The following is an 18,711-nucleotide window of genomic DNA, read 5'->3' on the forward strand; positions in this document are numbered from 1 at the left end:
TTTGGCAATATAGGGTCAGATCAATGTCTCATCTGCCCTAGTATCCCATCTTCCAACCGGGGCCAGGGTCAGGAAACAAACAGAACAGGATATTGAGTGATCCATCATATCACCAACTCCCAGCTTCTTGAAAACAGAGGCTAGGGCCACAGTCCATCCTGGCTCATAGACTAATGAAGGATAGGCATTTATGGACCTATCTAGTTCTTTCCTGAGCTGTGTTATACTTTTGGCCTTCATAACATACTTGGTGACAAGTTCCACAGGTTAGTTGTGTGAGAAGTACTTCTGTTTGTTTTAAACCTGCTGCTTATTAATTTAATTGGGGTTGACCCATAATTCTTGTGTTACTAGGAGGAGTAAATAGCATTTCCTTATTCATCTTCTCCACATCTTCTTGGTCATCTCTTTTCCGCCTTTTAATCTTCCCTCAAACAGAAACTGTTTCATACCCCTATGCATTTTTGTTTCCCTTTTCTGAACATTTTCCAATTGCAATTTATCTTTTTACCAAGATGGGGTGACCAGATCTGCCCACAGTATTCAACTTGTGGATGTAAAATGGATTTACATAGAGGCATTATGATATTTTCTGCCTTATCTATCACTTTCCTAAAGCTTGCTAACATTGTTAGCTTTTATGACTGCTGATGTATAGTGAGTGGATGTGTACAAAGAACTAGCCCCAATGACTGCAAGGTCTTTCTTGGGGGTTAACAGCTAAGTTAGACTTCATCATTTTGACTGTATAGTTGGGATTATGTTTTCCAATTGTGTTTTGCAATTTAGCATTTATCATACTCAATATTATTTGCCATGTTGTTGCTCAGTCTCCCTGTTTTGTGAGATCCCTTTGTAACTATTCACAGTCTGCTTTGGACTGAACAGTCTGGAGTAATTTTGTATCATCTGCAAATGTGGGTAAAATTTGGTAATTGATAAAGAAAAGAACCTGCTATTCCCCCCTTTCCCAAACCTACTCCTGAAAATAGAGCGTTTGTTGCATATACACATGTAAATCTATATGCAAACATATGAAAATAGCCTCTTTCACACTGACGGGCATGAATACAAAGATTAAGGCAAGACTACACAACACACAGGCCCCATTTAAGTCAGTTTTGCTGCTATTAATAAAATGGAATATTTACCCAATTTCCATCCATGTGACAGCATTTTTAATGAGCAATGGCAGTCCAGGAATTGAACTACTAAAACGCATATCAACAAAAGACCATTATATTGACTGGCCGTTGTGGAGCGTATTCCTAGTGGAGGCAATGTTCAAAGGATACCACCCACAGGCTGGGCCGTGGGCTGCATGTTGAGTAGCCCTGCTCTGGGGTTGGGGGGAAGGAGGTGGAGGGGAAAAATTAGCCCTCACACTTTTAGTCATTCATAAAAAAAAGGTCACCTTTTGATTTGGGAAGACCCTGCAAGATTCATCTCAGAAGAAGTGGAATATTGAATTATGATATCGTTAATCAATAATGAATTGATTAATGTGATGTATTTAAAAATGAAAAGGATAAAGCTGTTGCTAAATTATTTAAGCTTAATTACGAGCGTACATGCAAGTATAGACCGCTTTTATTTTATTTCTTTACTCAAAGGCTTGGTCCGCTTTCAGTAATAGAAAAATAAAATAAAGCATGTCAAATGAGGATGAAATTGAAATCCTTCTCACTTATTTAATCCAGCCCTACTTCTAGATGCAGCTGTGACCTTGATGTTGCATCTCTTCCACTGAGGAAGCAGACACCCTCCCACCCCCCTCCCCTTTCAGTCCTAACAACTTTCTGTTCAGTTCAGGAGATGTATGATGGGAGTCCCAGGCGCACACACAAAAAAGTAATTTGATCATTATTAAAATTTAATGTTAAGGTGGTTGGGTTTGCACATAGACAGAGCTGTGAGCCATCATCAGCTTGGCACTACAAGGAATGGTCCCAAACAGGCTATTCATTCTGAGAAAGTGACAGGTACATTTATTAAGTTGTCTCAAACCTATAAATCAGATTTGTACTCTAAAGAAATTTCTGTATGATTGATATATAAATATATTATAACAGGAGCAGTAATGACAACCACAATTAAGGTCACAGAGTGTTTCTATTCTAACTCCATATTTTGAGCCACTCACAGCTTTCCAATTTATTTTCATTTGCAGCTGAAATGTTCCTGGCTGAGCATCTGCTTCATTGTGATTATAGTCAGATACATTTAGAAAGTCTGAGAAGGAACAGTTCAGCTGTATGAGTAGGAGTGTAAAAAATAAGCACAATTTACCAATTATGAAAAATTCTTCCAATGATCCTCTGAACAGCTGTAGTGTTGGAGCAGCATGTATTGTAAAGATGAAATACAAAAAAGAAATAGCCCCCACTGAAGAGAAATACATTTGTGCCCTGGTACAGACATTTCCCGTACAAAAACACAAACTTAAGTAGAAGCTTTTGTCAGACTCCTCTCTAGTGTATAAATCAAGATAGTACAAAAATTGAGACAAACACAGACATTACAGTTCTTGCAGCCTTTTGTACATTGATCTGACTTACTGTATTTTAGCCAAGGCACAACATTTGGGAGAACTGTATTTTACCACCAGATCAAGTGGTAAGAATTTCTCTTACTGCAGGAATACCTTTGTTTAACCTTGTGCCACACGATACATATCATGCTGACATTTCCAAAGGAGTGGTATGGGAACGCCAATTCAATTAGGGTATCTGGGTCTCAGTTATACATGCAGTAAAGATTATCCTAGTAACCGGGATGGTGCAGGAGAGGGTAGATAAATGTTATAAAGTCCAAATAAGCCCTCTGAAGGGTTTTGGTGGAGCTAAGAAGTTCAGCCATAATATTATGATCCATGGAAACAAAAGGTCAGCTTAGATAACGGTATCACACCCAGACCAATCCTCCAGTCCTCAGACACACACTGGAAGCCAGTAGGCAAAGCTTTTTAGGACAAGTTTCTCTGAAAAGGCTTTTTCTCTGTCATGGTCAGGAGGGCTTTATGATCATTTTGCATCCCTCCATGTAGTAACTGTGGTTCATTGGGTCTGACAAATGCTATTTGGACTTCATCAAGAAGAGTTTCACCCATTCTTACAAAGTGTTTATACAAATTGTTTTACTCAGCATTACTGTACACATGTATCCCAAATACTTATTTTTCCCTCACTTAATTTCTTCTTTCATTGTGTGGAACTGAGAGCCTCCATATTAAATATTTAGGGCCAAACTCTCTAAACAGTTACACTAGCTTGACTAAACTGACTTCAGAGTGTGGTATTCTAGAAATCCCACTTGTTTTTCCATTGCCTTTTGCAACATGGATTTTTCTGCTTATGTGCAGAATTTGGCACAGAAAGCACCTAGGTTAGTTTTGTCACTGTGACTATTTTAATAGCTGCTTTTCCACTTGCGGCTTAAAGGGCACAGTGTTCATAATTAAATTATGCCTATTATGTTATATGTAGATACATTTTTTAAAGTTAATCTAAACAGGCTTGTTTTCAAACAGCTAAGCATCATAGGAAATAAAAGCTCATTTTGCTCTAATATATACACAAGCCACATTACTTTGATTACAAATCAGAGCTTGAAAACTGGAAAGAAATTTTTTTGTTGTTCAGGCATGCAATATCCTTAGAAGCTTCTCTCCCCCCCCCATGCAAACACCACCATCTACAGTTCTTTATACAAGCCCAGATGTACTACTGATAGGAGTGGTCAGGATTTTTTCCAGCACCATGTTAAAAGACGTACAGAAAAACCAGTGAAATATAGGATGACAAATGGAGCAGAGAACAGGGAAAAGGAGAAGTCAGACTGAAATAAGAAGCAGAATCAGGAAGCAAGGAAAATTCTAATAAAAACAGTGCAATAGATAAACTACTGCATATAGAGTGTACAGTGTTGTTGTAATATCTTGGGACCGGCATATCTATTTCATCCATCTTGTCTTTCCAGTTATACAAAGTACACATTTAAGGCATCCTACCATTTTGTTAAGATTGTGAGGCTGGGAGACTCCACTCCAAGCACATAGTAGATATTTCCCTATATACAGAAATGTGTGTACATCTGTAGTGCATGCATCCCACCTAGGATTATATCTCACATTCAAACCAAGACCAAGGGCAACAGATCTACAGGCTAAATAATTAGAACGATGCTGACTGTCAGTTGGAAGCATCTCTTCATGTCTTTTAAGTGTTGTCATCCCTAGGGTGACAGCAGCAGAATGAGATTTCAGGAAGAGCAGGCATGGGATGAATGTCTATGTTCCACCTACCAGAAGGAAAGGAGTGATAATTAGGCTTTATCTACAGTAGTCCACAGAAAGAGTGGGAGAGGGCAGGGCCTCAAGGGGTGGGGGTCTCAGGGAAGGGATTGCCCTGACATTTAAAGAGTGATCTTGGGTGTAAAAAGGTTGGAGACCACTTAGCTACACTCACACGTTTGTCAATCAATTTTTTTTCAGTTGAAAAGCAGAAAGTATCACTCTCTTGTCTGTTCAAAATGTGACCTACAAAAGTGTCACAGTGGACAGCAGTGAGTGGGAGAACATTCCCTGCTTGTTAGCAGTGGTTTAATTATGATAGTGGGAGATTCTCCATCCAGTACACAGCAACTACATGAAAGATCTTACAGTCATTGTGCTGCTGTAAGGTCCGTAGAGAAGACATAGCCTTAAATGTCTTGGACTAAGTTCACTCCTGATATAACTCTATCCCACAGGTTCACATACTTCAAAAATCAATAAGAACACAATGATCAGGAGAGGCATTTTCTTGTTCTTGCCATACTTCTTATGCCTTGATCAAAGAGCAGTGGAAACAACTGAGGTTTGGGTTCCATGGCTGAATTGAAATAAATGTATTTTTGTTGCCTTTGTGGGGGAGAGGGCAAGAGAAAGAGTGTTTTAGTGACCCCCCCCCCCCAAAAAAAAAACCTACCACCATACAAACCACTTCAATTCCAGACTCAACAACACATTTTGTTCAAGTCCCCCACATGCTACTTTTTAAAAATGTGTGTTTGTGTAACATTTGAAGTGAAAAGTCACTTTGACTTGAAAAATTAAAAAATGTTCCATTTTGAAAGTGTCAAGACAACCATTTTGATTTTTTCCAGGGTTTTGCTTTATTTTTGCCAAATACATTTCTTTCAAAATATTTCCCCCAACTTCAATCTTGGGGCAAAATGCTGGCTTTGTTAAAGTTAAAAGTCAGAGGGCCCCTGTTGACATCTCTATGGGTATGTCTACGGTACAGAGAAGATCAAAACTGCCTCTGTCGATCTTCCAGGGTTCAAATTAGCAGCTCTAGTGAAGACACACTAATTCCAACTGAGAGGGGCACTCTGATTGATGCTGGTAGTCCTGCTTCCATGAGGAGTAAGGGAAGTCGAAGTGAGAGTGTTCTCCCTTTGACTTCCTGCAGTATGGACAACACCAAAAATCAAGTTAAAGTTCTTCAACTTCAGCTATGCAATTAATGTAGCTGAAGTTGCGTATCTTAATTCAACCTTATCCCATGGTTTAGACATACCTGAAGAGGGTAACAATTTCTGTTTAGCCACAGATCAGATGCAGTGGAAGCACACAATTCCTTTTAGAAAAGCATTCACAGTAATAAATTACAGGCCAGATTCTGCTCCAATTGAAGTCAACGGTAACAGGATGAGGCCTGTTGTCTGTAGGAACTGTCCCATTACATTTTCATAACTATAATTTCTTCCTATTAGTCCTAATTATACCCTAAAAACAATTTATCTCCCTCCTTGATGTTCATATTCTCCAAACCTTTGTAAATATGTCCTGTGTGCCCATAGTCATTATTCAGCCAAACTAATCTGTAGATCCCCCTCTTCTCATAAATCCATCCCTTTCAAAAGGCAGAATAAGCCTATAGCAAGCTTCTTCACACACTGATCAGCACCTAACTCTTAAAACTCCTAAAGGAGTGGGTTTGTTTGTTTAAATATGAAAATACAATAAATTAATCTAGTAAGGAATTTTCAAAGGCCACTAATTACAATTAGTAGCAGAGATCCCACTAGTTTCAATTGAACTCATGCACCTAAAATCACTAAGGGTTCATCTACACTGCACCATAATTCAAAATAAGATATGCAATTTGTGTAGCTCAAATTGTGTATCTTATTTCAATGGTATTTCAAAATAGCTTATTTCCATAATTTGGTGCAGTCTGCACAGAGACAGATTTTGAAATCAAGCACTATTCCAAAACATCCCTTACTCTTCAAGGAATGAGGTTTACAGGGACATTGGAATAGCAAGCCTTAAATAACAGGCTTGCTGTGATGACGCGGAATAGCTATTTTGGAATACTTTGGTATCCCAAAATAGTATTGCAGTGTAGACATACCTTTAGAACCAAACATTAAATCCTCCAGCCCCTTGTAATAATTTTGCTTTATGTTTATTCAGTTGTCAGGACTAGATCCATTGTGCCTTGAGTCCATAATTGAGATGCATATTGACCCCTCCAATTTCCACAATTCTTCCAGGGGATTTATACGTCAGCAAAATGTCTGTGACAGTTACACAGTGTATCGCACACTGTCCCTGTTTAGGACTAGTTTTATTCCTCCACATCCCCTCTCTCAGGCATACATGCATTCTTTGGGCTCCTCCAATTAAAGGACTAGGGTTATGTCTGAATACATGCATGGGGCCCAAATGGGGGAAGAGAGGGGTCCTTGCTATGTAGCTCTTGTTTTGTTCTCTCATACCATCAGACCGCAATAGTTTTTTAGTATAAAACTGACACAAAAAAAGTGTAATCTCTCCCTCCAGCCTTGCTTCAGATGTATCAAAGCTGTAGGTTTGGCCTGGTATAATTCCAACAATTGGAATGGAGCTATGCCGATTTACAGCAGCTGAAGAACCAGACCAAAGTCTCTTGTTCCTCTTATTATCAAGAGAAGGCCCATGACAAGTTGGTTCCTCAACATCCTCTGCACCTTTTTTGGAATGTGAGAATTCTTGACATGGATTTTCAGGTTCCCAGTGGTATATCATAACTGCAATTAGTGGCTTATTGCTCTGGCAGTACCATTACACACACCACAGGTTGGACCTCCTTGGTCCAGCACCCTTGGGACCTCACCAGTCATGGATGGGGGATTTTTCCAGACCACGAAAGGTCATTTGTGCTCCCCCCAAACGTGGCCAGCCACCATCCAGAGCCTGCCACCAGCTCCACTAGGCTGCCTGGTCCGGCTGGGCATCCCAGTTGCCCTCCTGGCCGGCAGGCCCTACACAGGACTCCCTAACCCTGAGACATCCAAGGTCTGTTACCAGAGCAGAGAGCTCCGGTTTACAGAAGTTCAACCTGTATACACAAATCAGACTACAGACCTAATGTCACCCCAGTTTTGAGTCTTTCAGGATCGTTGGCATGGAGCAAAGAGTGATGATGTGATTTTGTAACAAGGAGCTAAAACAACATTTTATCTGTCTTCCCCTACTCTGTGAAAGAAAAGCTTGATTTTGAGTTAGATGAGGAATGGCCTACTCATAATGAAGCTGTCTGTTAGAATGTGGCTCAATCATGTATAACTTACAGCTCCGCATCACAGCTAACACAGCATTAGTTACCATTGATTGTCTCCCAGCCCTCTCTCAAAGCAGTGGCTAGGAAAACACAGGGCACAGCAGCAAGTCTCCTTGGAGAGATGGTAAAGGCAAACTGAAATATCAAAACACATGTGTGCAACCAGGGAATGTGTCCTTTTAGATCCAAGCCTGTCGGATGTGGTATTTAAATTAAACTGTCATCTTCGCTGCTGCACATGCTGATGGGTTTATATGCAGCTTTAGAAAACTGTTTTCTTCAGCAGCATGAAAGCAGATGTCAAGCTACTGCAAATGGTAGTAATTTGCGAGGGGAAAAGAAAGTAGACTGTTCAAAATTATTTTATTCATTGTTAGAGTGTGCACACATAGGCACATGCATGCTTAGAGACTCAATGAAAGTGATGACAACAAGATGTTCTGTTAAACAATATCAGGTCAGTTTATATATACACCAAGAAAAAGGAAAAGGCTGCTTAAATTCCTCCCCCAAATATAACCAGCCACCATGATCTTGAGCAATCTAACACACAATGTCTACGTCTACACTACAAGGTTTTTGCACAAAAACCTGGGGAGCATCCACACCTCAAATGAGCTCTTGCACAATTAAATGGGCAGTTAAATGGCTGTAGGTAAATTTCCTTTTCTGAGGCATAACTGCTTTTAGCACTACAGCTATTGTGCAAGAAGGCAAGTGCGGATGCTCCAGAGAGGTTTCTTGCATAAGAAATCTCTATGGGAAAAAGCACGGGTGCTCTGAAGGCCATTCTGTGAATGGCCATAAGAGCTTTCTTGGATAAGAGTGTCCATGCAGTGTGGAAGCTCTCTTCTACAAAAAGAGTCTTGCAAAAGTGAGGTGCTTTGATGTGTGGATGTGCTCTTGCATAAGAAGCCTTTGCGAAAAAAACTAGCACTACAGACTTTTTCCAGAAGAACACTGTAGTGAAGATGTAGCCAATAGGTTTAGAACTAAAGTCCTAACATCCTGCTCAAAGACCACTGACTAGACCTAAAGAAATCTCATTAACTTTACTATAGTAATTGAGCTTTTAGGTTCCTTTTTAGGCCAGCAGAGAGGTGAAGATGACACCATTGCAATCTGATAAATACTATTTTGTCCAGTGCTTTACAAGATAGTTAGAAAAGATCATAATCTTATACTTCCAATGCACCCTTAAAAGCAATCATTTATCAAGTGGAGCATAAATTAGAAAATAAATGGGAAGATTTTTCTTTTAAATTCCGGTACCAGAAACAGAAATTAAACACTATTTCAGGGGTTCCCAAACTTTTTCGGTCCCCATGCCCCCTTGGCTTTAGTAAACCTTCCCATACCCCTATTCAATATGAAAGGAAATAAATTCTAGACTCTAGAATCTACAACTTTTTTCACTAACACTACTATTTTGAGAATATTTCAATTAGGATAATCTAGTTATTTACCAAATATTCCCCATATCCCCTTGACAAGCTTCTCGTACTCCCTGGGAGTATGAGTACCCCAGGTTGGGAACCCCTGCACTATTTCCTTTTCTAACTCAAATTACCATAGATGACTCCTTACCAATTTTGTTGCATGCCTTTTCTTTGCTCAATTCCTTAGTGTCCTGTATAGTGTCCAACTTCTCATCGGGTGCTAAATGATGCCAAATAAGTAAAAGGGCATGTAAGTGATATGATAGTGAATATGTGAGTAAGTGGCAAAGCTGGAATTAGAAGACAGGTGTCCAGAATCCTCCTCCATTTAAATACTAGTCTGAGTTCTGGTGAGAAAGAAGCTCAGGATTATAAAACATATTTCTAACAAAACATAATGGTTCCTTGGCAGGTGGGGGAGGACCTTATGACCAGAACAATAAAGACGTGATCTGTTGATTAGACTGAAGATGGGTCAGAATTCTATTCCTGACTCTGCTGCTGACTCACTCATTTACTTCCAGCAAGTTAGTTATCCTTAAGAGAGTCCAACTTGCATTTCCACAGCAAAGTCAAGAACAGGACTCAAGATTTGCAATGAGTTCTTTAGCTCCTTCCAATTTATTCAGTGAACTTTGCCCTTTCTTCCTGTTTGCAAATTATTGATTAATGCACCTTGATTTTTAATTCACCTCCACTCTCGAATTATAATTCCATATACTCTTTATGCAATCTTTTCTGCTTTGATGCTGTTAGCAAGCTATTCCCTTTGCTTGTTCATTATTCACTGTGTGTGCCCTTAGGTCTTAAGTATGTAAATTAAACAAAGTAGAGACACAAGACTGCTAGGAAGCTGTTTATGGCTCTTTTACTCTCAAGTTTCCCCAACACTTACATGAAGTACAGCAGTCTTGGGGCTGTTCTGAGTTAGAACAATTAGATGTGGCTCCAGAGAGAATAATCTCTGCTCCACCCTGTCCCTATCTCTCCATTCCCAACATGTCCCTAACATGAGATAAAATGGGTGGCAGGTGGTGTAGGATCCAGCCTCATTAGCTTGAGGTCAGTTTAAAATTCATGTCAGCTAAGAATTCTCAGCTTGACAGCAGCAGGCAGATTTTTGTCTCCCAAAAGCCACATACATGGGCCAGATCTAGAGACTCTGGTCTACATTGTAAAAAATTTTCCCTTCCATGTTTATGCAGATGTACTCAGGATCTGCAACTCAAACTAGGTCTACACTGCTGACAGTACATCTGTGCCACTGGAAGTTTTGCTGTGTAGTCGCTTGCTCTCAGTGTGAGAGAGTTCTCCTGTCAGCATAATTAAATCATCCACAACAAGAGGTAGCTATGTCAGCAAGGCTGCTCTCCACCAACTGAGAGCTGTTCATGCTGGAACTTTTAGCGGGGAAACTTACAGTCAGGGTGTATTTTTTCCCCCACAGTCCTGACAGACAAAAGTTTTGCCAACAAAAGTGCAAGTGTAGACTAAGCCTTAGTCCCTTTTTCTTTTCTCTTGTCTTTGCTTTTCCTTAGAGGTGGTCTGATTGCTTGGTTATGGTACACAAAAACATTTTAAGTAATTTAGAAATGCAATAGTACACTGAGTGCAGACAATCTCAAAAAAGTTCAGACTTGGTTTCAATTAGAATGGACAAGAGGGCAAAGTCTTATGAAACATCAGTTCATGTGCTTGAATTCCTCTTCTCTCATTCACTGAAACTGAACAATATACTCTGTGCCAAAGTGGTTATTTGGTGGAAAGTTATAAATGGCTTTTATACAGTTCAGTTGCAAGATTAATTATGACCTATTGAACATCACCAGCTTGTTTCCTAGACAATATGTTGAGCTGAGCAAATGGATAATCTAACAAGTTTCATGTTTCTTTCTCTTTGCAATTTGCCCCCAAGCAAATGATTATCTATTTTTTTATTACTCAAAATTATTAGGCACCATTTCGGGTTTTCAGCTTGTCCGTGAACATTTCACTGTGCATCATGAATATTAGCAATTGGAGCCATGCCGTTGCCCCTTAAGACACAAAGTATGATTCCATAGTACATTCTAAGTACTGAATGATGTTCCCCGTTGCTCATAGATAGCCACTTGTGGAGCAGGAGAGTGTGCAACAGCAGCCAATAGAAAGGACGAACTCACGGCTAGCAGACATGAAGTGAAATGTGTTGTCCTATTCAAGGAATCCCAGGACAGTCCTTAACATCTTTAGCAACTGCCTCAAGTGCCCCATGATTTAAAGGGATTGGCCTTTAAGTGAAGTGGGGAGGAGGTTCTACCATGTTACAAATCAACTTAATATTATCAAACAGAGAGCCCAATGTGTATGCCACACAAGATCCATGATAACGATGTAATACCTATACATCAGTAATGCTTTTGACTTAGTACTCCTGATTATAAAAGCTCTGTAATATTAATAAAGGAGAAGTTAAATGGATTAAGAACTGACCCAATGAGAAATCAAATAGAACCATAGAACTGGAAGAGACCTCAGAAGGTCATCAAGTCCAGCCCCCTGCTCTAGGCAGGACCAATTCCAACTAAATCAACCCGAAGAGGGCTTTGTCAAGCCAAATTGTGGTGCCTCTAGGGAACTTTTCCCAAAAATTTATGCTGAACTCAATGCTATTCAATGTTTTCATCTGATAATCTTGAAGTAAATATAAATCTACTCATAAAATTTACACCAAGTAGTGGCATAATAAATAACGATGGAGAGGACAAACTGAACACAAAAAGCTATGTGTATCACTTTATAAAAGTTGTAGACATTCAAGAAGATGCATTATAATGCAGTCAAATGCAAAAAAGTATACATACAAACTGAAAGTAAGCAATACCTACAGGATGGGGGATAGCCTCCTGGGAAACTGTGACTTTGAAAAGGATTTAACAATCACTGACAAGGAATTCAACATGAGCTACCAGTGCAAGGCTGTGGCAAACACACACACACACACACACGCACTTTTGATGATTGGGTGCAGAAACAGATGAATATCATGTAAGGGTGATTTTACCTCTCTGTCTATGGTATTGCAGCTCAACCCTAAGATACTGCAGGCTGTTCTGATGTTCACATTTTAAAAATGTTGAAAAATTGGAACAGTTGCAAAAGTGATTCCGGGGCGAGAGAAAATGCCATGTAAGTGAATGACTTGGAGCACAATCCGTTTAATTTATCAAAAAAGACTATTGAAGAGGGACTTGAGTGCAGTGTATAAGCATCATCCGCGAGTGGGGGGAGGGCTACCAGGTACTAAATAGCTCTTTAAATCATGAACCCATGGCTAGAAGCTGAAATCAGACAAACAATTTTTAACAGCTATTTTGTGTCTAACTTTGTTGATTAATCACCAAAATATACTACCGAAGGAAATAGCTTCAGATCAAGATTTGATGCTTTTTAAAAAAATACACTTTTACCAAACAAGTTGTTGGGCTCAATTCAGGGATAACTGGGTGAAATGGAATTGCCTGTAATATATGCTGAGTCTGATTAGATAATCTAATGGGTCCTTCTGGCTATAAACACAAAGATTTTTTTAGGTTTATTTATTAAGCGACAGTGGATTTCTAGCTCTACCATACCAGATAGACAACCTCTGTCTCAGTTTACAATCTAGAGGACAGATGGCAAAAGACAGAATGCAGTAGACAGCCAAAAACTTAATTAGAGACTCTGTCCTTATTACTTCAAATTCATTTATTTCATCATTTGTCACGTCTCAGAAGCAATGGATCTACTAGAGCTATTTAAGTGGTTGCCTGACATTGGCAACAACGTGCCAAACATTCTTTGTGACAAGTATCTCAGGGTGGTGTACAATTAGCCATAGCAGAATGATCAGCCCTTATGAATTATTGTAAGTCATAACTGGAGACAGACTGAGCTCCTGTAATTGTTGCAGAAAGTGAACTCCAGCCTGATAGTTATCCTGTTTCAGAGTCAATCAAGTTTATAAACAGAGCAAACCAAATAACTTAGTGCTAATATTGAGTCAATTCACCTTGACACTCTAAGGGGTTTCTGGACTTTGAAGACATTGTGTGTTTTGAGAGAATAAAACATCTCTACCAAACTATAATTAGAGTTAATAGAGAAATGGGAGACTAACCACCATCCTACTCTGCAATTCATTACAGTTCACTAAAGCCTACCTATAATGCTGGGGAATTTGTTTAGGAGAACCCAAATATATATCTGTCTATTTACAAGATATCCGCCATCTCTTATTGTCAGATTGAGCCTGGTAAGGTGTTTGGGCTAAGGACATTAAATATTGGTTACTTTACTACTCGAGTAGCCGATGTCCATCAGCTACTCGACTAGTCTATAGGCACTTCCACATTCCTCCTTTGAAATGTACAAGAGTCCCCACTGGAGCCTCAAAGGAGGAATGCAGAACTACACGTGCTACCTGGGGCCAGTAGTAAGCCCCGCTGACTCCAGGCTTTATGCCAGCTTTGAAATGTAGAAGAGTCCCCAGTGGGGGCTCTTATGCATTTCAAAGAGGAAGTGCCCTCAAGAAGCCCAGGTCAGTGGGAGACTCCGAGTCTCCTCCACTGACCCTGGGCTCCATGGTGTGCTGCCGCTGCTTTGAAATGCCAAGCTGACCGCAGATTCCACACTGCATTTCCCTAGAACCAGGGGTCAGCTGGGAACTCCCCAGCTGATCCAGGTTCCATGGAAATGCAGTGTGCAGAGCTGGGATCAGCTGGGGAGTTCCCAGCTGATCCCGGCAGCACCATGCAGATCCTGCTTTGAACACCATGGCAGCATTTCAAAGGGGCAGCACCGCACAACTGAGACAGGGATCAGCTGTGCGGCGCTGCTGTTTTGAAGTATCCTCTCTTCCCTCCCCCCCCCCCCAGCCCATTTTTGCCTCTCATAAAGGCAGCAAGGGGGAGGGGGAATTGACTAGTCAACTGGACTATCGGATAAGCATTTGATTATCGGATAGATGACTAGTCCTTACCATCCTTAGTTTGGGCCAGATTCTCTGCTGCCTTCTCTTTTCTATAGTCATTTACATCTGTGCACAGTGGGTTTAAAATGCTACCAAATTAGAATGGCAGTGATTTTCTCTCAGTCTATGCAGGCGTAAGTGACTATATAAGATTCTAGACAGTGAAGAATGGAGTCCGGTACTGAACAGACAAATCTCGCTATGATTATATTGCTTGATTGCTCTGTCTGAGACAGGTTTCTTCCAGTAACTAGAAAGCCTGACTGCTGGTGTAAGATAAACACTGCCATATTTCTTTAGTGTCCAAGAGAATTCTAATACCTGTCACACCTTATGCTCTGCAATCTGATTGCCTCTTACTTTCTTTGAAGTTAATAGTCAAGAACACTTTCTCCCCCCCCAAAAGAACACTGTTTGAATGGGAATCATTTCAGCATTTTAAATACAGGGTAAGGCAGGGGTTGGTAATAACTTCTAATGGGAGGGGGGGCACTCCAAGATTTTGGTGAGTGGTCAAGGGCTACACTTTTCTATGGAGAAGATGTGGGGTCTGGGATGGAGGTTGGGTGCAGAAGGGAGCTTGGGATAGGGTACAATAGAGAGCATGGGGGTCTGAGAGGGAGTTTGGGAAAAGGAGGGGGTTTGTAGTACCCAAAACTTCCTCTTACCCCGAGTGCAGAGAAGCAGCCAGCTGCTTTGAGCCCTGGGGCTGCTCCCTGCCTGTGGGTCTAGTGGGGTGGACTGAAGGCCGGACTGAAAGGCTTGGCATGCCGCATCTGGCCCACAGGCTGTACCTTGCCCTCCCCCACTTGATCACCTTTCTAGCCTTGTGATAAACTGAGGGCTAAGACACAGCCAAATCAGGCTAATTACTCTCCAGTCTGGATGTCATCTGAGGTGACAGAAATACATCCAAAAACATCTCAATGCAAAAGATTCTTCTGCCCTCTCTTGAGCTATTCTTCAGCCTCATCCCCTTTGGACTCAATCAGGCTTGTTCCCCTCTTCCTCAGGATGGTAGTGGAATTCTGGTCCAATAACTGCTCTGGGTTCCAGCCAAGGGACACTGCATTGAACAGCTAGGGCTGCTTCTTCAGACACACAGCTGTTTTCCCCAACCTCTGCTTCACACAACCTCTCCTCAGCTGTTCAAGCCTCAGGCTTCTCCCTAACTCCTCAAACCTCCTTCTTTCTCTATTTGAGCACTAACCTCGTAGGATGACCTTTGTGCCTTGCCTCCTTTCCCAGACCCATTCAAGAGATTCTGCAGGCACACCTCAAAGGAGGGAAGGTGAAAAAAAAGAATTCCCTTTCTCTTCTTTCCTAGGCAATCCTATACTTTGTTTATGTAGCCCTCTCAGATTCCAGCCCCCACAACTGTGGTCCATTCTTATAATTGCCTCCATATTACATTTTGGGGGAGGAGGACAGCTGACAATTTACAAGCAAGACTGAGTGTAGCTCATTTTACAGATACATTGAATCAAGGGCGTATAAAACTGATTGGGATATCAAATGGATCCTATATAAAGGAGACTAAATATGCAAATAGAATACATATATGGCAATGGAAGTATTTTGATGTCCAAAATTAGATCAATTACAGTCCTGTGGAATGATCTCTGTTGAAGAACCTTTGTTGGTGCAGGTTAAAATTGCAGGAAGAAATTGTTCTCTTTTCTGTTTATTCTTTGCAAAAATGTGATTTTTTTTTAGTTTCTAATTTGATTTACAAAACAAATACTCCCACTGCTTCAGATTCTGAATTTGTATTACAAATTAAATGCTATTTAACACCACACTGCTAACAGCTGACTGCAAAAGAACAGTCTTAAATTTACAGCTACCCCCTGCTATAACAACATAGAAACAAGCATAAAATCCAACTCAATTTAGACATATTATAAACAACAATCCTACCATTGAGACTGTGGGAGAGTCAAAAACCTGCATGGATAGGAGAGTTTTGCACAGCATGGTGGAGATATAAGACACAGCAGATCTGCTAGGAAGAATCTCCACTGACAGGGCTCTAGTATTAGCCCCCAGCCTCAGACATTCAAGATTAAAAAAAATTAGTGAGTATTTTAGAAGAACCTAGTTGCTAGTGACTAGGGAGAGAGGTGCACTCTCAAAGCATAGGATTTTAACCACATCACCATTCATTAAGGGCTTGTTGACACATGGAATTATTCAGGAACAGTTATTTAAGTTTAGCTTAATGAATTCAGCTAAAGAAGAACATGGCCTTCTAATATTCCAAAATAAAAGCAGTCACACCTGAAATTAATCAGGAGTAGCTCTTCTACTTTCAATTCACACACCATCTTAATCCAAATTAATTTTCAAATTTAGACACTTTAAAAGGCTCATTACTAAAATATTTTGTCTATTATGATTAAAACCCCACCATTTACTTTTAGATAGTATTGGTACATTCTAAATGCTTCTCAAAATACAGCCATTATGGTTTAACTCCATGACTCTGCTCAGTTGGGGAAAAAAAGGTGAACCCAAGAGAAAGGTTAAAGTACTGGGGTCTGCTTTTATAATCATAAGCACATTACCTCACTGTCTGACCTTGGCAAAGGAAATAGCCTATCAAAAGCACATTAACCAAAATCAATAACTTAACTCTGATATAACTTTTTACATGTTCAAATTACTGTATAGCTGTACCCTGGGTAACAGTAAATACTATCCTCATTATATGGATGAAAGGACAAGTTAAGACCTTTTATATTGTCCAAAAAAAAAAAAGTGCCCATGTAAGCAGTTGCACCCACTGCTATAGCTTTGATATTGGAGCAGGGCACTACAAAGGCCTTTGCCTCTAACTATTTACCACCACTTTGTTCCTGTAACAGCTTGTATCAGTCTGCCTCTCAGTCTCTGGCTAAGTCTCAGACCCTTTCCAGAATAAGTCATCCAGCTAAAAGTCAAAATATCACAACAAACAATCCTTTCACCCCTCTCAGACTATTCCCCAATGAATTTTCTGGACTCAATTCTCAAACCAGCCCTGAGACTCAATAATCTTTCTGTTGGGGCTTTTCTACCCATTTTCTAGGGCTAATAGGAAAACTCAAACCCACCCTCTACTCTGAGGTCCAACCCAGGGATACTATATTAAGCAGCTGGGTCTGGTTCTTTAGACATATTTCTATTGGCCATTTTGTGCCTCCAAAACCCTTCTGCAGTTTCCCAGAACCTGTGGTTAATACAGCCTCCCCTCTGTTCCCAGACCTCCTAGGCTTCTAACTAGGTTCTCCTTGGGCCTTACCCCCTCCCCAGAGACCATCACAGGAACTAACTCCATTCTTTTGATCATCTTCAACTTACCTTCTCTAAGCCAGGTACTCTTCTCTCCAGGGTCTCCTCTTACTGACTGAATTTGCCTCCCTCTCCCTCACTTTCCACAGTTGAGCTCACTAATTGTAATTGAGTCCTGATCAGGATTTGTTGGAGTTTACAGCTAGGCCACAGCAGGGAGCTGCAGAACTCCATTTAAAGTGTAAAGGTACCAAAGGCTGCGTCTAGACTGGAAATTTCTTCCGCAAAAGCAACTGCTTTTGCGCAAAAACTTGCCAGCTGTCTACACTGGCCGCTTGATTTTGCGCAAAAGCACTGACGTTCTACTGTCTGAAATTAGTGCTCTTGCGCAAATGCTTTGACGTTCCCATTCAGGCAAAAGCCCTTTTCTGGAAATGTATTTGAACAAGAGGGCCGGTGTAGACAGCTAAAAACTGTTTTGTGCAAAAAAGCCCCAATGGCGAAAATGACTATCGAGGCTTTCTTGTACAAAACCGCGTCTAGATTGGCACGGATGCTTTTCTGCAAAAAGTGCTTTTGTAGAAACGTGTCTGTGCCAATCTAGATGCTCTTTTCCGCAAATGCTTTTAACGGAAAAACTTTTCCGTTAAAGGCATTTGCTGAAAATCATGCCAGTTTAGACGTAGCCAAAAATAATACAATTTGTGCAGCTCAGATGAAAAAGGGAGGTATAGTAAAGGCATTGGGAGAAGGAAAAGGTCACTGTGAGGACAGGGATTGCAACACTGAGTGCAAGTTCAACACACAGAGAGAGAAGTGCACCTGGGAACCTCTGAAGCTTAGTACATGAACCTCTACCACTTGAGCTAATAGTCAGCTGGGGCTCAGCTAAGACCATAGAGCATACTCATTCTTTCTGTTTTTTAAGTGATCTAAATGGCACTACATGGGACAGTGAACCACACCCAATAGGTGTTTGGGTTATATAATGACCTGATTGTGGTTAAGGAAGGGTTTTGGAGTGTCCCTGTGCCCAGAGATAGCTTGCTGTTGTTTCTCATGATCTGTCCTAAGAGATAGTAATCTGGAAGCCACAGAGGCTATGTCTACACTGGCGGCTTCTTGCGCAAGAACATCTCGCAAGAGTTCTTGTGCAAGAAGTCTTGCGCAAGAAAACGTCCACACTGCCATGTGCGAGCTGTGCTTTTGCGCAAGAGCGCCTATGGCAGTGTGGAAGCTCTCTTGCGCAAGAAAGCTCTGATGGCCATTTTAGCCATAGGGCTTTCTTGTGCAAGAAATCCCTGCTGAGCATCCACACTGCCCTCTTGCACAAGAGCTCCCGCACAAGAGGGCTTACACCTGTTAAAAAAGAGTGTAGCTCTTTTGCAAGAAGCCCTCTCTTACCACGCCGTAC

At 40.8% G+C, this 18,711-nt stretch overlaps 1 long non-coding RNA gene across 1 annotated transcript; it reads right to left on the minus strand.

Moving 5' to 3' along the window:
- Positions 1-1,884: 1,884 nt before the first annotated feature.
- On the minus strand, positions 1,885-17,456 carry LOC142828996 (uncharacterized). The gene is made up of 3 exons (XR_012903208.2): positions 17,367-17,456; positions 9,180-9,251; positions 1,885-4,299 (listed from the first exon to the last, which is right to left on the minus strand). It is a non-coding gene; the product is annotated as an uncharacterized LOC142828996 (long non-coding RNA).
- Positions 17,457-18,711: the final 1,255 nt, after the last annotated feature.

Source organism: Pelodiscus sinensis, chromosome 5, assembly GCF_052426305.1.
Source record: "Pelodiscus sinensis isolate ZL-2025 chromosome 5, ASM5242630v1, whole genome shotgun sequence".
In the NCBI taxonomy this organism is placed as follows: domain Eukaryota; kingdom Metazoa; phylum Chordata; order Testudines; family Trionychidae; genus Pelodiscus; species Pelodiscus sinensis.